Source organism: Papaver somniferum, chromosome 5 (assembly GCF_003573695.1).
Source record: "Papaver somniferum cultivar HN1 chromosome 5, ASM357369v1, whole genome shotgun sequence".
NCBI lineage: Eukaryota > Viridiplantae > Streptophyta > Magnoliopsida > Ranunculales > Papaveraceae > Papaver > Papaver somniferum.
In genome coordinates this window covers 57378623-57384423 of record NC_039362.1, presented here as the reverse complement: position 1 = coordinate 57384423, position 5801 = coordinate 57378623, and positions in this window count along the sequence as shown.

The window sequence follows — 5801 nt, the reverse complement described above, 5'->3', positions numbered from 1 at the left end:
CTGCCTCTCGTTCTTCTTCAAATCCATGAAACCTGTTGTGGGTTTCAAAACCAGGAGGAATGGCGGGATCAGTAGACGAGGTGCTTGCACTTCCAACTTTCTTTTTGTCGGCGCCTTTCTTTCTTTTACAAGAAACCCATTCACTAATAAACTTTTCTTGTTCAATTACATCTTCTTCTTCTTCTATATTCTTATCAATAACAACATTCAAAGGAGTCTTTTCTGCCACTACCTTACAACCACCATCCACAATATCTTGAATTTCTAGGGTTTCCGTATAAAATTTCTTTTTGCGCATTTTTCCAACTGGGGTGGTGGGTGGTGGGTGGCATTGGATGTTGCATTCACAATATTTCCCTCTGGAGATTCACCCTGATTCTTGTCACCAACTTCACACTCCAATGCTCTTGACTGAAAATTCTCATGAACTTTGCCATGATTCTTAGGTGTCCACCTAGGTTTCAACTTTTTTGTGCAGTTTTTAGAAGAATGTCCAAAATCATTGCACACCTCACACTTAAGTGGTTTCCATTGATACTCAACATGCATTTCCAAAGCAACCTTCTCATCGATCATTAAAGGAATATTCTCTGGGTAAATGTAGTCTACATCTACCACAACACAGACTCTAGCATATGGTAACCTTGTCCTATTTAATTTAGCGTGTAATCATCAACTAGTAAAGGCTTCCCAATGAAACTAGAGATAAGACTCAACCCATCAATATCCCACATGTGCAGGGAACATTATAAATCAACACCCAAATGAGTAATGACCTAATGCTAGCAGTTGATGATTCTAGCAAACTCGACCATGGTCTCACTATAAAAAGACTTTTTGAGATGTAAAAAGAGCCTAATTCTAACACTCTTCTACGATCCTCATCATCCTTAAACTCAAAAAAAAAAGCACAATTTCCATGTAATTTGATGCTCACCTCATTCTTGAGTTTCCAGTGTTCTCTTACAGCTTCTTTGACTGCTGGAAAAGATAATCTTTTTCCCGCGCAGAAACCAACAACATAGTCTTCACAGTGTTTAATTACTGCCGAGAAATAAACTATTGCATAATTTACCACCTTCTTGCCATCTAGCTCAGTATAAGGAATGAACTTCATCGGAGGATGATGGATAATTGACTGAGTAGAAGGAAAAAGAGTTCTCAATCTTTTAGAGTTAGGGTTAGAAGAACCCCCCCCCCCCTTTGAAATCGGATACCCAATTGTTCCATAAGAACCTCCAGACTCTTTCCTTGGTAAAATAATCTCTGCATCTTCACTGGTAGAGCCAGGGATAATATTCCGCCCATCATTGCCATAGAGTAAATCAAAGGAGGAAAAGCAGCAAAACCCAAGCTAGTTAACCTCTACCATTGCTTAAAACAACCTCCTCCATATTTGAATCAATAAAAAAATTTCTTCCTCATACTTGTAGATCATAGAAGAAGGAAGAAAACCAACAAGAAATCAATAGATTTGAGAGGAAAAAATCAAAGCTCTAAGATTTTAAAAGATTGAAAAAAAAAATCTCATATTTTTTCTCTCCTTGTTTATTGACTAGACAAGTAGCTCTGTTGTAACTTTTTTTTTAAGCTTATGAAGTAGGACGCCAGATGCTTGAACACGTAAGCTGTATTTTTTTTAACGTCTTAGTTAATAATCATATTTTTTTCTTCCGGAAATGATATTCTGCGAAGGTTTTCACGATTCAGTTGAAACTTAAAGAAATCAATTTCTTTTCATAAGTCGGACAAAGTACCGTTTGTGCTTACTGGGTTGTAAATGATGACAACCCTCTGTGGTTTTTCTTTTTAGTTTCTGATAAGCCTTTTTTTTTTCTTTTTATTTCTTTCTCTTTTCTCAATGGCCTTCAAAAAGAGTAATGATCTCCCTCAACAACTGGCATCTGCCAAATTGGAGGCACAAACCAGTACATAGAGGACTTGTTTTTATTAGCTCATGAGCAACAGAGTTATAGATTCTAGGTTGAAAAGAAAACAGACAAGTTTCTAAACTAGAAGAAAAAACTGAATATCTTTAAAAATAACATCTGTTCTGGAATCTCCATCAAACACTTCAGCAGAAAATTGGTCCATGAGATCCTTGACATCACTTTCAATAATGATGTGAGAAAGTTTTTGTTCCACAAATTTTTCCAGAACTTCCCAAATAACTTTAATTTCAGCTTTTTCAGCAGATTCAACTTCAAAGACTATTGAAGCACAAAAGGACGTTTTGCTGGAGAAATCTCTCATCACATAACCTGCACCATTGTCCCGAGAGATGTCATAAAAAGCACCATCAGTATTACATTTTATCCATGCAAGGGGTGGGGGCATCAATTTGTTAAAATAACCAATAAATATATAAGAAGAGATATGCAGTTTAGGTTTCCTAGTCAAAAGCATGGCTCTAGCTCTATTTAAACAACAATATGGGATTCCTTAGAGTTCTGGACCTAGGGAGATATCTAGATTTAAGAATAATGGCTAGGAGGCAATTAAGATTTTCTACAATCCTTCAAGTATTTCTAGCTAGCATAGCCAGATTGTTTAATTCAGCTTTCCTAAGACCTAACCCAACTTCAGATTTGTGAGAACAGAGAATGTCCCAACCCAAAAGGTGAAGTTTCTTATCTTTTGGGTCCAGGGTTTCTCCCCACCAGAACTTACATAAGTGGGAGTCCATATTCCTACAACGATTCTTAGGAATAAGGAGAGCCCCCATTTGGTAAAGAGGGATAGCCTGACCAACATGTTTAATCAAGGTAGTTCTAACAAAGCTCTACTTCTAATTCTTTATGATTCCACAATAACTTGTTCTACTACCATATAGTTAAGTTATTGTGAGGTGATTGATATTTCCAGGTTATTCTTCGGGAATATAAGACCGGATTATCAATTGGTTCATGTGTACCTTGATTTATCAAAAGACGGAACAAAAACTTCGTAGGTATTTTTGTTGGAGATAGATTTATCTATCATAATAGACTTTTCTGTGGGAGACAGATTTGTTTATAAAGTCTTCGACTTTTGGTCGTAGCAACTCTTAGTTGTGGGTGAGATCAGCTAAGGGAATCAAGTGCGCTAGAATCCTGATGGGATTCAGAGGCGTAAGGAACATGACTGTACCATAATCGGTGTGAGACTTGGTTAGGGGTCAACTACATTCTCGTCCGAAATTAACTTGTACTAGGCTAGTGTATGTAGCGGCTTAATACAATGTGGTGTTCAAAACTGGACTAGCTCCCTGGGTTTTTCTGCATTTTCGGTTTCTTCGTTAACAAAACTTCTGGTGAATATGTTATTTCTTTTTCGCATTATATTTGTTATATAATTGAAATATCACGGGTTGTGCGTAGTTCAATCAATTGGTAAATTCGACGTTTGGTTGTTGGATAGAAATTGACTGACGTTTGGACATTGGTTTTTGATACCGTCCAAGTTAGTTCTCATATCAATCAGGCTAACAGATTTCTATCTGTTTGATTGCAGATTGTATTGAGAAATTGAGATATAAATCTTGGATATCTTTCATTGATTGAGTCTGACTGTCTAGTTGATTCTCTCGGAAGTATATTGGAGTTAGTCCATATAGATTGCTGAACGAAACTTTGGGTGTGGTTGTTAGACCCCCGTTTTTTCTATTGGTATCAGAGCAGGCAAACACGCTAAGACCTCATAAGTCTGTGCTTGAAGCAATCTGACTCTATAAAAAGAAGTGCTATCTCTAATAACGTACTAGGTCAGAAATTATTAGATGATTTTCAAATCTTGGATTCACCTGAGAGAACTTTCACATCTAAATCAATATCTAAATATTCTCTTGATGTAGAAACTGTTGATTGGGAAATACTCCTAGAAGAACAGTTAGAGGAACTTTATGACGAAGGTGATTCAGATATTTATAGAGATGTTAATGGGGAAGTCTCAGAGTATTTTAATCTATTGGATTCGTTAGAAAAGAAGAAGATGACAACTTCTCATGTTACACCTCTTCTGACTCCTCTTTGTAGAGAAAACAAGAAATTGAAAAGGATTTACGGAGGTCTTTATGTTTCGAATCGGTCTTGCGGATCGATCCTCAAAGATTCTGAGGAAAACCTGAGTAGAAATCACTTGAATGTGATAATGTTTATCAAAAGTACTTCTTGTTGGAAGAGAAACTTGCAGAAACCGAAGCAAGGATTAACTCTCAGCAAGCAAGTTTTGATGACAGAGAAAGCGTTTATCTCGCTCGAGAAAAACGCCTTGAGGCTGATTTAACTGCTGTTCTTGATAAAATAAAGATGTTGGAAGATGACTTGAAAAAGTTCAATACTAGTTCAAGAAAATTAACCACAATGCTAGGAGCAAGTAAAATTCATCGTGATACATGAGGATTGGTCTATAAGGGTATAGATGCTCCAAGTATTAGCAAAGAGGTAAAATTAAATTTGTCAAGGCTAGTGATTCTTCTCAACAAAAGGTTTCCACTGATGGCAAAAGTGAAATACCTTCACCGGCAGTTAAGGTTCGAAAGATCGAAGTATATCAACCTCCAAAGTCAGCAGACACATATCGAGGTAAGAACATTCCTTATGTTTGTCACTATTGCGGAAATAAAGGTCATTTGGAAGGGAGATGTCGTTTTCGTATAAGGAATGAGAAACTTCATGATGTTGTTGTTTAGGCATCATAAGAAGTTGTGAAACCAAGATCATATATTAAGTCTAATCCCCTTAACATTACAGGTTGTAAAGGTCCAACCTTTAGGCAAAAGGAATCAGTACTGTGATAAACCTAGATTTGCCTATAAACGTCATACAAAGCCTTTTATCAAAATGATAACTTTGTAAAGACGAAGACAAAATCCGATGGTCCCAATTGGAGAAAGACTAACTTGCAAAAAAATAGTCAATCCAATTCCCTTCCGAGAATTCTAGAAGAGAGTAACTAGAAGAAGGTTCCAGTTGTTCCTAAATGCACTCAGAAGTGGATACGAAAGAAAGTCAATGATGCTTTGAGTGTGAAAAGGAATGATCTCCCAGAAAATTTCATGACTTTGGAGAAGGCAGTATCCATGATGTTGGAACTTAAAAATTTCTTTGGAAAGATGGATTTGGATGCGAAAGGTTCTCAAAGCGATCTCTTTCAAGATAATCCAAAAGTGATACATAATAAGCCAAAAACTGTAGATGGTGAAAAATCCATAGTTGCGGAAAAGTCTGCTTCAGTCACTTGTGGTGAGCAAGATATTGTTCACCTCAACAAAACTTGATTGTGTTATAAGTGCATCCTCATCAAGGAATGTCATGTTATGTATACGGTGAGGGAAGCACGAGAACTGGGGCACACATGCTGTGTTTGGTAAGATTTTGAATTTTTGGTAAAGCCGCAGGATTCACGATTGGATTCTTCTAAAAGGTATGTATATAAACTTGAGAAAGATTTATGTTTTTATTATTTGCTTAAAATACTTATAATGATCCATGTACCTTGTGTATCGTTCATGTCTACCTAACTTGATTTGTGTTTAAGTTTCTTAAATGTTTAGGTTTGAAAATAGTAGTTCGGGATGTTTGGCCTTCATGGTACACATACCAGGTATGCATACTGAAAAAGCGGGGGTCTAACAACCACACCCAGTATTTCGTTCGGAAATGTGAGAGGACAAACTCCAATATACTTTCTAGAGAATCAACTAGACATTCAGTCTCAATCTATAGAAATGTATATCAAAGAACGATATCTCTATTCCTCAATCAATCTGCAATCACACAAATAAGAATTTGCGAGCCCGATTGAATAATAGAAATAACTTA